The 15,345-nt window shown below is 34.4% G+C and overlaps 2 pseudogenes; both read left to right on the top strand.

Moving 5' to 3' along the window:
- The first annotated feature begins 805 nt into the window (after positions 1-805).
- Positions 806-2,038, top strand: LOC120207383 (annotated as a pseudogene).
- Positions 2,039-3,066: 1,028 nt separating this feature from the next.
- LOC120207371 lies at positions 3,067-5,423 on the top strand (annotated as a pseudogene).
- Positions 5,424-15,345: the final 9,922 nt, after the last annotated feature.

Below are 15,345 nucleotides of genomic sequence, written 5' to 3'. Positions count from 1 at the left end.
AGGTAGCTCTTATATAATGTAATAGGTAGCGTTTATATAATGTAATAGGTAGTGCTTATATTGTAAAGTATCTATCCTTTTTATAAAAGTGGCCATACTTTTTTCACTGTGGAAAATATTAATTTAAGGTTATCTTTTGAGTGAGTTTTAAGATATTAATTTAGTAATTATAGACGTCTAATGATTTATTTTTTACGTTACGATATATATTATTATTAAATTAAAAACAATAAACGTATATATTACATATTTATTATTATCTTTGGTTAATATTATTAAATTTAAATTCTAAATATTATTTTATAAAATATCAAAACAATCAAATAATTTTTTGTGCAAATAAAATTATTAAATTAATATTGTAGGTGGAAAACATGAAACACTATTAAAAAAAATTGAAACATAAATTACATAACTTTAAAAAAAATATCGATCATTTTTATAAAAAGTATGGACACTTTCAACATATTATAATGTAATAGGTAAATTTACAATGCTATCGGTATAAATATACCGATTTACTTATAAAATAGGTAAATATAAACGCTACCTATTACATTATATAAGCGCTACCTAGTATGCTATTATATTTTATAATATTTCCGATTAAATAATATAACATAATCAATCTAAATTTTAACCGATCACTTATTTAACCTGTCACACCGTATATTAATCATTTTTTTAGGCGTCGCACCTCAGAACTATCCTTTCTCCCCCGTCCATAAAAAAACAACTTTTCCCTTGTATTTAAACCCAGCCAAACCTTCTCTCTCGTACCCTATAGATTTAATTAGAGAAGAAAATGGGGAAGGAACTGTATATAATCGTACCCAGTGTTTTCCGCTGTCCGATTTCTCTAGACCTGATGAAATCTCCTGTTAGCCTCTGTACCGGCGTTACCTACGACCGTTCCAGCATCCAGCAATGGCTCGAATCCGGTCACGACACGTGTCCCGCCACCATGCAGGTTCTTCCCTCCAAGGATTTCATCCCTAATCTTACTCTCCACCGTCTTATCAATCTCTGGATCCAATCTTCTACTCTCACGCCGGGCTCTAACTCTCCCAGGCTGCTTCCGGCGACCTCTGATGTTCCGGCTAAGCTATTGATGGAGAAGATTGAGAGGCAGTGCTGCGTCGATTCTTTGTCTAAGGTTTCCGAATTCGTGAGCTGCTGTGAAGAGAACCGGAGATTTGTTGTTAGATCCGACTGTTTCGTTGAGGTGATCTCCGGAGATTTGACGAGGAAATGTGTGGAAATCGAAGCTTTGGAAATGGCGGTTGGGATTTTGGATTTGATTTGAGCGAAACGGAGTTGAAGAACGGTTAAACAAATTGATTTTGAAAAGCAATCAGGCGAGTAATTTCTTGTCGGCGATCGTCTTCATTCTCCGAAATGGAACCCTCGACTCGAAGCTCAAATCAGTCCGAGTTCTGGACTCACTGGCACTCGACTCAGAATCCAAATGCAGAATCTCCGACTCACAAGACCTTTTATCCATCCTTCTCCATCTCCTCCAAACCAACAACAGCCAATCACTAAACGACGCCGTAGCCTCCTTCCTAACCACCATTTCAGTAACCCGTTCCATAAAGTCCCACCTCATCGAAAACGGCGTCGTCGAGATCATATCGAACTCGATAACCGAAAAATCATTGAAGTTGATGGCAACACTCAGCAGTTGCAGCGAAGGCAGGTCGGCGATCAGCTCGAACCCGAAATGCGCGGCGGCGGTCGTGGAGAATCTGTTGAAGGTGTCGAAGACGGCGACGGAGGACGCGGTGGTGGTGTTGTGGAGCGTGTGTTGCTTGAAGAAAGAGGAGAAAGCGAGGGAAGCGGTGGTTAAAGGGAATGGGGTGACGAAGATACTGGTGATAATGCAAAGAGAAGGGGAAGGGACGGTGAAGATGATGTGCAGGGATTTGGTGAAGGCTCTAAGAGCTGTATGTAAAGATTGGTGCTTGGGCAGTTATGAAACCCAAACTATTCATATTAAGCCTTGTTGACATTTTTTCCTTTTTTTGGACATAAATTCATACACAAAGAGAAAGAAGATTCAAAATTGTTTGAATTTCGTTAAACATTCAACGTTCAGATCTCGTATTTATGATATTCGAACTTGAAATTTTAAAATATAACAATAATTTTTTTTATCGTTAATGTTATTTGATTGTCATTTGATGGAGTTGATTATCGAGTTTTTACTAATCTAATTTTTTTATAAGTTTATATCACAAATAAATACTCAGAATATATCACATTTTTCTTTTAGGTACTTAAAGTAAATTTTGATCGAATTAAATTCTTAAAATTTCATTCTGTGAGTATTTTAAACTTAAAAGTAATGTCTGTTAATAAAACACATAGACCAATAAAAAGTTAACAAATGGCATGTTGAATAATTATTTATATAAAAATTAAAGAAAAACAAATTAAATGTAAAAAATAAACGTAACTCACCCTCGACTAAAACAAGAAAAAAAATATCAGCTTCCCATTTACCTCACCTTCTGCTTCAGAGAAATTTTCGCCTCTTTTCTTCAATTTAGAATTTTTGAATTCCAACTCTCTTGAATTTTTGAAATTTAAAAAAAATAATCAAATACTCTTCTTTTTAAACCCTAATTTCCACACCCAACAGATAAAGATAAAGACGATATAGAGAAGATATGTATACTATTTTTCAAAATTATTCTCTTGCTAATTAGGGAAGTTTTTTCTCTTTCATTTAGTTCAGGGTTCTTGAATGTCTAATTATTTTATTCTAATTTAATTTTTTTTAAATTTATACCTTTACTTAAAATCATGAGTTGGTAACTAAATAACTACATGGGACTTCCACAGCTCGACAACTATTCTTCTTTCTTTGTCGTTGAGTTGGGCACCAGTTTTAATCCTTCACTCGGTGACATCAATGCAATCATATAGGTATTGATGTTAAGCTAGGGTCCAGATATGTCTGAGTTTGTCATGGATTAAGCATCCGAGTCCTCTTCTTATTGCCGAAATCGACCTCACAGAGCAGTTCAAGGAGTATATTCATGTCGGGTTCTCGGTTCATCGATGCACATCGTTGATCATTGGCGGTTCAAAACGTTCACAACTTCCGTTGAACTAGGCTGTTGTTTCACATGCCTTCCAGAGGATCATCTAACATTCATGGTCCTCATAAACCAAGTCTCAAGATTGGGAACGTGTGGGATATCCTTAGTTGCTTCGGTCGTCGTTATAATAGCAGTTCCGGTCCTTTGTTCCGTCACTCTGAGGAAGTAGAGGAGTGTTGGAAGATGAAAGAAAGAAAAGAAACTATAGCTGAAATGAATAATGTCCCAACAAGATAGACACTTGCAGAGATCAATCAGCTAGCCTACAATGGGGTTTCATAGGAACAGAATTGTTGGCAAAAGTGCTTCAGCAATTCATAATAGAGGGTCGGTCCCTTCCAGCGGAGCCGTTGCGGTGAACCGGTTCAATTAGTACAATAGGAAATCATCCACTCATAATCCATTTACCACTTAGTTCGCCGCTATGGCAGGTTGCTTGAAGCACAAGAATTTGGTTCAGCTTCAAGGATGGTGTTGTGAGGGATCTGAGTTAATCTTGGTCTCCGAGTTTTTGGTCAATGGAAGCCTCGAGCCCTCGACAGACTCCTAGAAACCCAGATTTATCAACTTTCCTCTGATGGAGCTTAAGATTAAAGGTAGTTTAAGGTTTTGCTTCAGCTCTTCCATTATCACATGAAGAATGCCAAAGAATTCATATATATGTGAAAAGCTGCAACATAATGCTTGATGATGAATTCAATGCCACGCTTTCGGTTTAGCTGAAGTTAATGAACACAACTGTAGCTTGAGAGAAACTATAATACCAGAAGGAACTATCAGATGTCTTGCACCTGAGTATGTTTATTGTGGTGTTCCGACTGTGAAAACCGATGTTTACAGCAGGGATTCAAAAAACGGCGTGTAACGGTATAACGGCCGTTATATCACGGTATCGGCAGCTCCCGTTACAGATATCAGCCGAAATCACGGTGTGAAATGGAATCATACCCATAATGGCCGATAACGCCGTAATTTTACGGGTAACGATCGATTGCAGCTATAACAGACCGTTTTTCCCGTTAATCCCGTTAATAGGTCCTCTTCGTCTTCCTCGAGAAGAGCTTCCAACCAGGTGGTTGGCGCTAAGCAAAAACGGGCAAGTCTAGCTTGACTTCCTTCACCACCACTACCACTGCTGGAGCTGATACTTCCGATAGGCGTTGGTTTCATTTGCTTCTTTGTTCAGTGCGAGGGAGTAAGCTTCGTGAATCTACCAACAGAAACAACTTTCCTCTTTGGTTCCCCTTTTTCTATGTGGATATGCCCTAAACATAATGAAACTCTCCTCATGTTTTTAACTTTTCTTAAATCGTTGAATTAGCACAGGATGTTTTGGAAAGAAAGATCCAACGGTGGGCAATAGTAAAGGGTGTGTAAAATATTTTGCAGATGCGAATGCTTCTCGTGAAAATCACGGATCAATTACAATTCAAAACAGTTCGGACCAACTGTTATGTGGATGCTTCTCATTTTAATTATTACATAATTTGGGTAAATGTCGTGGGAAAAGGGTTTGATGCCGAACTGTTAGATGTGGGAAATTTAAGGAGGATCCAAAGGGCAGTATCGATAGTAGATTTGATCATTATTCTTAGTTGTCACATTCATATTTTAAATTTTATTATTTACTCAATATTTTTTATTTGTTATGAGTTAATATAATATTCTTAAGAAATTTATAAGTAAATACAAAAATAATTAATGATGGTAAAAATTGTGTTTATGTATTAATAAAAATCTATAAGTGTTACAAAATACTTTAAAAATCATTAAAAGTGATTTTCTACAATTATTATTATAATTACTATATTTTATAATAAGTTGTACAAATTTTTAAAAAAATCACGTCCGCGACACCCGCAGTGACCGCGATAGTCTTCATTATGACCTCGACCACGATAAACGCAACGCGACCACGACCGCAATTTAAATCTCTGATTTACAGCTTCGATGTAGTGGTGCTCGAGTGGCCACCGGGAAAAAGCCTGCGGACGATAATAAAACGTGCTTGTTGAGTGGGTTTGGAACCTATGGGCACAGAGGAGACGGTGCATGTCATAGGACTTTGCATTCATCGCAACCATGAAAAACAACCCACAGAGAGAAGCTGCAACGATTCTCAGAGGCGAACCAGCACTTCTGATTTTGCCGTTTATAAGACCAACAGTGAGGATCAAATCAAATTTGTGTCGAGACGGTGAAGATGTTTTGAACTCCGGTGGAGAAAACAGTTTGAATGGCGATGAAGCTGGGTGGTTGACGCCTAGGAGACATGAAACATCTCTGGATTCAAATGGTGGTCCGCTAATGGGATAGTAGCCTTTATATATTTGTAGTTGTGCCATCCAAAATCAATATTGTATGATTGTGCTATCTGTAATGATTGTAATAATATAAATACAACCGAAAATACAATTATAATTTAAATTCATGATATCTTGTCTAAAGTAAAAGCTAATATCAAACACTGTATCTAAAATTGTTTGTAGTCATGGTGTATAAGAGAATAATCCAAATAATAAACATGGATTGAAATCAAATATCATCATAAACAATATGACACATCTTGATGGAACAAGGCATAAATTTTGGAAACAAACAATTATCCAAACAATAACAAGTTTCGGTCAAACTCTTCTTTCGTCCTTGTATTATACAAAATTTATGAATTTGGCTCTTATACTATTGGATGATTGGATTATTTTATCCATGTACTTTTGAAATTGTAATTTTGTAGAATAGATTAAATTTAAATTTTGTATTATATAGATTTAGGATCGTTGGATGAGTAAAAAACGGTTTAAATTAATAGTAGGAAATGAGAAGATATACACTGAAAAAAATAAGAAGTTAATCTAAATAGTCTACTTTTACTCATCAAACAATTCTAAATCTACGTAAAATTAAAAAAATCTTATATTGTGTAAGTGAATCCTAACTCATCTACAATTATTGTCATTATATATTCTATTACTTTACGGTTGTAATTATAAAATTAAAAAAGATAAAAAGGTAAAACTTATAAAATGAAAATTTATAAAATAAATTTATATATAATATATAATATATAGAGTAGAATTTTATTTTTTTAAACTCTTTGAAAACAAATTGATAGTAAAAAAGGTACACTAATTTTTTTATTTTTGAAAATATTTTTTATTATTTTAAATTAAAAATGTTTGATAAATAAATAAATTGTTTTCAATAATGTCGACACCATTTTTTGCCCGAGCGAGATAAGATCGATATCGACTCGGGGTTTTCTCTTTGAAATGTTTTTTCAAAATGTGAGTCGTCACTAATCATTTAAGGTGCACACCATAAAAATCGGGTAATTTTAATAAAACATTTTATTTTTATCAAAATACCAAGTTTTAAGGTCTGCAAAAATCCAAAAATCAGGTTCAGGAGTCAGTTATGCGTGGGGAAGGATTAGCACCCCCACAAGCGCCCAAAAATTGGTACCCAATTGATTACCATATATTTAAAATCGAAAATTTTGAGTTCGATCTTTATTTAATTGAAAATCATTACGGATGCAAAGTTGAAAATGATATTCGTTAATTGAGACCGATAACATTCGATCCCAAGCGTAAATGTGGGAGATCAGCTATTATGCCTAGTAACCGAATATTGCCTCATTTTTAGAAAATCATGATGTGGTCTTTGAAAATGATGTCGACCTATTTCGGGAATCACCAGTAGTCACCCGCTGAGCATACTTGCGGGAGATATACCATTAATTCCCTAATAAGTGAACATTGCCTTAGGTTAAAAAAATAATGCAATCAAACAAATTTTTATTTAATCCTAATTAAGCTAAGGTAAATTAAAGGCTTTTTCTAGCTTAAGGTGTTAAGTTACGAAAATTAAAGGACCTAAAGGCACAAAACTAGAAGTGTAGGTTCTAATATTAAACTTATTTGATTTTAAACCAATTATTAAATTGAATAACCGAGATGGTCACTTGAGCATTTACGCGAAGGCTAACTTGAATTATCCCCTAAATTAAAAGACTAGTTTGAAATCTAACCTCAAGTAGAGGTTCTAACATTAACTTAAATTAATTTTAATAAATATTGCTTCAAATAATTAAATTAGAATCTCGAGCAAAAACGATGACCAAATTAAGAATTCACCTAATTAAAGGACTAAATGTGAAATCAAGCCTAAGATGGAGGCTCTAATGTTAATCTTAATTAATTATGTCAATAATAAAGTTCTAATCAAAATTCGGGGACCTAAAGATCAAGATCTAAAATATCGAGTCCTAAAAGACTAAACCAATAATTTGTAAAGTTGAGGACTAATCAATAAATAAAAAAACCTAGTTATTATCTAGACTATTAAACCTAAAGTATTTTTTAGAAAATATTAATTGTTAATAAATTTTAAAAATCGAGCAATCGATTCGAGTAATCGGGCATCTTATGCGAAAACTCGACTTGAATTGCTCCCTAATTAAACTAGAGTGTCGTCCTAATTTCTATATTCGATTTGAATGTTAATCTAATTTAAGAACTAAGTCTAAAGGTTTAAACTATGAGAAAATCAAACAATTAATAAAACTAATTTAAAAATAATAAAAAATAATAAAATAATAAAAACGAAATAAAATAAAAAATAAAATAAACACAAGTACAAGGACTTAATTGCATAAAATAAAATAACAATGACTGAAATGTAAGAAAATAAAAGTTATTAGTTAAATAAGAAATAAATAGTGACCAAAATTAAAATAAAATAAAACAGAGTGATAAAATTATAATAAATTAGAAACGAAAGGTCTAATGACCAAAATGCAAAAACACAGCAAACATAAGGGGACCTCGAATGAGATTTTACCAAAAAAACATACATGTAAATGGAAAAATTAGGAAAACAGTCCATGACAATGATTATTTTATAAAAATACGGGAAAATTTGGGGAACTTAAAACGAAAATATACCAAAAATTATAAAGCATGAATAGAAAAGGGAAAATTATAAAAATGGTCATTTCTAGTGACCATTTTGTAAAAATATGGGAAAGTTTGGGGACATAAAACGTGATTTACCCCAAAATATTTATATAAATACAAATATTTTAGTTTTTTAATATTTCATTTTTCCGTTTTAAATTTTTTTAGAGAGAGAATGTTTCATCTCTCTTTAGAATTTCGACCGCTCACCAGTCGTCGGGCCCTCGTCGGGCGTCGTCTCTGGTGGCCGTTGGTCACCAAAATTTATCGGGATATTCTTTTCGACACGGTCACGAATCCAAGCTCAATTTTGTGAAAACAACCTCAAACTCCGCGAAATAAGCTGAGAACCCCTTGGCTTCCACCACCTGGATCTCCGCCGTTCGCCGTTATTTCGGGCCCAAATTTTAGTATGCTTCTCCCCTCCTCGAGACGCTGCTCCTCACCATTCGGATCTGGGAGCCTACTCTCCGAACGCCGACAAGGCTCCGGCCAAACGGTAACACTTTTTCCCTTTTATTTTTAGGTTTTATTGTTTTGGTGTTGTTTGATAAAAAGACTTTTTTATTCGAATCATGAAACCTCCCTTTTTTACTGATATTATTCGAAACGTAAAAAAAGAGGAAAAAAGTTGCTGCTCAAAAATAATAATAAAAAACAAAGTAGATAACCTTGAATTTCTTATTGCTATTGCTTGATAAAAACGGTGTTACAGAGACCTCTCCTCCTTTTTTTTTTGAATCTAACCAAGAGTTCTTTTTATATGATTGGTTTGGGGTTTTATACCCATTTACAATTGAAAGTAAATTATTACAAATTTGTCTGTTTGATTGTTGTTTGTTGCAGTGGCGTGTTGGAGCAAGGATAGTGTGGAGTGTTGGAGTTTCTTTGCTGCAGCAGTAGGTATGACAGAGAGTAGGGGAGAGTTGGTGCACGACCGTGGTTCCTTGTGTATTTGATAAAAATTTGTTTTACAGTTTCCCCTCTTTGCTCATTGTTGTGAAACAAGAATATAACAAAGAGGTAAAACACTAATTTTTATATGTTCGGCACATCAATGAACTTTGAGCTCTAAGTTATTCTCATCATGATCTGTCCACTGGAAATGTTCGTCCATCGAGTGAGGCATCGCTGATTCGAAATGTCGTGAATCGAGCAAAGGAAATAAGCTCTTCTTTATGAATTCTCTACTGGAAATGTTGATCCCTCAAGTGAGTCATCACTGATTCAAAATACCGTGAATCGAGACAAGGTTGAATAAGTTATTCTCATGAATTCTCTATTGGGAATGTTGGTTCCTCATGTGAGGCGTGGCTGATTCGAAGTGTTGTGAATCGAGCACATGAAATGTCATCCCCTCTGGTGGGGTGTTGCTGATTCGAAGTTTTATGAATCGAGCAAATAAATGTTGATCCATCAAGTGAGGCGTTGTTTGTTTTAAGAAAAACAATCTCAAGTAAGATAAATATTTTGTTCGAGTGAAACTATCTCAAGCGAGATAAAAACTTCTGTTTCGAGTGAAACTATCTCAAGCGAGATGTTGATCCCTCAAGTGAGGCGTCGCTGATTCGAAATGATGTGAATCAAGTAAAGGAAAAGTTAACCCCTTTGATGCGGTGTCACTGATTTGAAATGTCATGAATCAAGTGAAGGAAATGTTAACCCCTCTGGTGGGGAGTTGTTCATTTTAAGAAAAACAATCTTAAGTGAGATAAATCTTTTGTTTCGAGTGAAACTATCTCAAGTGAGATAAAATCTTCTGTTTTGAGTGAAACTATCTCAAGCGAGATGTTGATCCCTCAAGTGAGGCGTCGCTGATTCGAAATACCGTGAATCAAGCAAAGGAAATGTTGAAGACATCCTACCAGAAGGTCTTATGGATGGCTCGAAGGACTTATCATCTTGCTCGAAAGACTTATAGATGACCCAAAGGATTTAAGCATCATGCTCGAAAGACTTACTGATGGCCCGAATGACTTACTCATCAAGAAACCCTTGAAAATCAAGCTTAGTTTCTTAAAATCTTTCGTTTTCAGTTATGATAAAAAAAAACCCAGGCTTAGTTTCTAAAAGCTCATTTAAAAATATCAAGAAACCCTTAAAAATTAGGCTTAGCTTCTTTTAAAAATTCATTGGAAATCAACCTCAAGAAACCCCTAAAAATCAGGCTTAGTTTATAAAAACTCATTTGAAAATATTAAGATACACCTAAAATTTAGGCTTAGCTTCTTTTAAAGGAGCCTCTGAAAATCAAACCTGGTTTCTTTAAGAATTATTTTAAAGACATCATGTCGTTTGGGTAACGTTCCCCCACATCAAAGTAATGATTCTTCTTGGATTGGGTTCCTAAATTCTTGAGGTTCTACCACTCGGAATATAATTCCCTTCATTCAAGGGTTGAGTTTTGTCTTTTCCTTCTCTTCTTTTCTTGAAAAATCTGTAAAAATGTAGTTGAATGCAACTATCCTGAAGGTCCTCATGAGAAGAGAAAATTTCATTGAAAAATACAGGATTTCAAGAGAAATCTTAATGGTACCCTCGTGAGAGGGAAAAAAATTAAAGTTTTCATTGCATAAGATGATGGATGTTTGATGCAAAGATACAAATTCATGTATGTGTAATGCATGCTTTTCTAGATTAATAGCAATGAAAAGGTGCTCATGCAATCTTGGCTTCCTTCTTGATCCGCTCGTCTTCATTCTTCCCACACCACGGTGTACATTCGCATTTCTTTGCAAAAATATGCTTTTCTCACTCCCTAACATTCCAATTCTTTGCCCCTCTTTCTGATTCTGAGCTTCTAGGTCTGAGGGACCTTTGTCAATTTCCAATCTAATCATTCATTGAAATGCCATTTCTTTTTCGGTCCTTGTGAACCTTACGGCATGCCCCTCTTCTTTGGCTTGGCATTTTAAACAGATGCGGACAAAATGACGCAACTAACATAATCAATCACTAGACTTTCTAAAACACTTCCATTTTTGTTCTCTAAAATCTTTCATTTTTTCAAGCTTTATAGACTTCCCTTAGCAGAGGCAGTGTAGGGACATCAGTCTAAAATATAAAATTCCTGAGTGCTTGTGTGAAGTCAACTATAACAGGTGTTCCTCAATTCCCTTAGTCCATTTTCATAAAGCCAGGGCTTTTGAGTTGTCTCTATAACCAATTTCTTTAGCGGAATAGCTCAACTTTATTGTATAATCTATAGTAATAATAATAATAATTATTAACCTTTTGAGTATTCATATTTAAAATTTCTTAAGCTCATATAGAAGAACCTGTTATAGTCTAGGTGTCTTTGATGGTAAGGAAATCCCACATTTAGAGTTCAGTTCCCAAACAACTAACCTAAACAAAATTCTTTTACTCCACCATTCTATTTGCGAAGATTAGGATCATCATTGAACGTCTTCAACAAAAGTGTAGTCTAGGAAATTTTGCAATGTCATAAACAAGAGATGCCCCATGTTGTCCGCTCCTATTCATACATGAATGCCAAACCTCTTGATCATTTCCTCATGAGAGAAGAAGGCTATACTGATCCCTGCAAGAGAAGGGTATGGTGTTCGAATGTATCATCTGGGGCAAGATCAAGGGTCCTTGTTTTATTAGTTTTCAATATTTTCATTTTGTCAAAGATCTATAACTCTGATTCTTAAAAGAGCTTTTAATCCAGTGGATACTTAAAGAATTTTGAATCTAAAAATTACTCATTGTTCATAACCTCATAATGTAGTATTTTATTTAAAATGTTCAATTGTCAAGTGACTTACAAAATTTTTAATGAAAATAGAAATAAAAGAAATTCAAATAAGACAATATGCGAGTGTATAAAAAGTTCGTAATGGCTGCAATGATTTTTCTCGGTTTGCATCAGAATTGCCCCGTCATTCATCGAATGTCCATGCCCCTGAATCGATTAAATGTTGAACTTTACGCTTCAATGCCCCACAATTCTCAGTAGTATGTCCCAAGCTTCCCATGTAGTAGATACATACTGCATTAGCATTATGCCCCTCAGCAAATGGGGGTTCTTTCGGTTTAGAATGAACTGGAGACACGAGATTCTTCTTAACTAGTAATGGGAGCAGTTCTTCATATGTCACCAGAATTTCACCAATAGGGGTCTTCTCTCGGGTCACTCTATAAGGTTTGGTCCCATGATTAGCTGAATAAGACCTCACTGTATTGACCTCAGCTCATTTCCTAACGTCAGTACTGTCAGAGCCTCTTATCTTGCAATTCTTGATAGTTGTTTCGATCAATTCCCTAAACATGACAATGTAAGAGAAATTGTTGTTGGCATTTACTATCATGTGATCATTATAGGAAGGTTTTAATGTATTGATGAACATAGTAGCGAACTTATTTTCGGTCACTGGTGGCTGCACTTGAGAAGCAACGTCCCTCAATTGTTGTAAATGTTGTCAGAAGCTCTCGTTGCACCTCATCTCCAGTTTTGCAACGTGATTCGATCAGGGGCCAGATCTGTCATGTTCTTATATTGACTTTAAATGGCTTGAGCTAAGTCTTTCTAAGAATATATTTAAGTACGTTTTAGCTAATTATACCATTTGAAAACAGATCCAGATAAAATATCATGAAAACAGTGGATCAACAACTTCTCATTTTCCACGTAGCCAACTATTCGACGGCAGTACATGGTGATGTGGGATGAAAAATATGTGGTCCCATTGTACTTCTCGAAGTCTGGAATCTTGAACTTTGGTGGGAGAACAAGATCGAAAACCAAACTTAGCTCCTTGGCATCACACCCATAGAATAACTCGACCATTTCCTTGGATTTTACCACATTCTCTATATTTTTCATTCTTTGGATTATCTTTTCATTTTCAGCTAATTCATTGAAGTCAGGGGCCTCATTATTAGTACAACGTTCACCTGGCTTCAACATAGAAGCCGCAGGACAATCAGTGGGGAATGAAGCTCCAACATGATATTGTGGGTTTTTGACAGTGAAGCAGACTGATGATCGGATTCCTTGATACGTGGAGGTGTGCTCAGGGATATGAACAGATGTGAAACCTAGCGGACGTGTGAGGTTTTACACAGTGGTCTTTCTAGCGGTCAAATGTCTCCTAAACATTTCTTTTACCTTGTTCAGCAAATTGAGCTGAGAGTTTGCGATATTAGCTTCAATTTGTATCACTTGCTCCTAATTTCTTCTTGCATCTCTTTATGTTCTCTCTTAATTATGGCTAAGCTTATCCTCTATTTCTTTAGGCATTTTATTTGTGTCACGCAGATGATAAGCGTTCTTGCTAATAGTGTGAACATGGATCATTGCGATCATAAATCTTATCTTATTATCATTATTTTAATGAATGAATATTTTAATGCATGATTCGAAAATGTATTAAGGAATGCAAGTGTCATGGAAAATGAATATATGCAAAAAGCATTAATCCCAAAATAATTGTTCCTAGAACAATTCTTGAAAAACTGACAATATCTCGGTACACTGGGGAAATGTAAATCTGGTCCATTTGTAAGTTGTCTAGCTTCTGTGAGCATCTGGGTACTGCATCGCCTTCAAAGCTTCTACTTCATCTCCTACTTTCAGAAATCTCTCGAGCTGGTTCGTGACCTTCAACTGTTGGCTTCAGCGTTGAATCTTCTTGAGTCCACCTTGTTATCTCAGCAGGTAGATGTCTGGCGTGTCTCCTTAGTATGTAAACTTTCTCTTGATGCTATTCGATCTACGTAGAGCACCTCCGAAATTCTTTCGATTCCAGTGAAAGACATTGATGTGGGCATTGTTTTTCGAGAACCTTCTAAACGATAAATTATTTAAGGGATCAATACCTTGAATGCTATGTCATGTTCATGCAAAAATGCATCAAAACCATACAAAAGGAAATCAATGTTAGTAGAAACAAGACAAAAAGAATCAAGTCACTTGAAATGATTAGTCAAAGAAATGTAATCTTAGCAACAATAAATAAATTTGACTCAAAGTCGAGACTGAAAAATAAAGCATACAAAGAAAATTAATAGTCATAACCGTATGCACTTTTGTTCTTCTAGGTTATCCATATGACTCTAGCGGGGTAGGTTTACTAAATTCTCTACATGTGGTGGGGTTCTTAGCAAAGGTTCTCAAGCCATCTTTATAACCTGCTAAGGTTGACTCTGATTCTAGCCAATTACAGACTTGCGAATCGGATTCTACTTAGGGGATCACACCACTAAAAATGTACCTCAGATCTGATATCCGGATAGGCAACTTAGGATGCTTTCTAGAGATACTTTTTCAGACCCACATAAGGAAGCCCAAAGCTTCTTATGAGGTGTGACGTTTCTCCCTACTTAGTTAAACTGGGTTTGAGCTCGGGTTTAGAGCTATGATATGCAACAATCCTAAATATTCACAGAAGTATAAGCATTAATCAGAGAGAAAATCTTTTTTCTTTTGAAATAACATAATGAACTGTAAATTAAAATAAGATCAAACTCATAATTTCCCTAAATCCTAAATATAGGGTAACCAACTCGTGACTCGACTGTCAAGTTGTTTTAAAAACAAAACGTCCCCAATAGAGTCTTCAAGTTGTCGACATCGTTTTCTAAAGCAAGCAAACCTTAAAATTTTGTTGTTGGAAATGCTAATTATAATTATGCTAAACGACATTGTAGAAATAACTAAAAATATTATATAACATAATATTGTGATATGAGAAAATAATAAATGCCATAAGAATATATATATTTGGTGATGATAATATATTTTCTTTTTTTTGGTGTAAATTTTGTTTTTGAAAATACTAATTATAATTATTTGGTCGATTATTATATTATTGACCCAACTAATAAACACATAAATATAATGTATGGCGCCATTATAAAGTATGATATAAAATTAAGTGATCAATTACGTTATTTGTGTAATAAGTATTAAAGTATCATAAAAATAAAAGTGTAGATACTATAAGTTTATATTTATAATTTGACGAGGAGAAGAATTATAAATACTTATAATCCAATTAAATATTCAGATTATATAAAAAGATAATATTCCTCAATAACTATGTCAATTTGTATTATTCTTATTTTATCAGAAATTTTTTACAAAAATAGCAAACTTATATTTTTTAAAGATCGCAATCATCTTCTGGACTATCTTTATCAACGAACTCAAGTACATTTATGTAAGTTTTATATTATATTATATTATATTATATTTTTAATGATTTGATATAATTAAGTCTTGAATAATTTTCATATTTATTAATTTGAGGAATTAGATTGAGAGAGAA

Source organism: Hibiscus syriacus, unplaced genomic scaffold (assembly GCF_006381635.1).
Source record: "Hibiscus syriacus cultivar Baekdansim isolate YM2019G1 unplaced genomic scaffold, ASM638163v2 tig00000477_pilon, whole genome shotgun sequence".
Classification (NCBI taxonomy): Eukaryota; Viridiplantae; Streptophyta; class Magnoliopsida; order Malvales; family Malvaceae; genus Hibiscus; species Hibiscus syriacus.
Note: the sequence above shows the minus strand (reverse complement) of the source record. Positions and strands in the feature narration are given on the sequence as shown.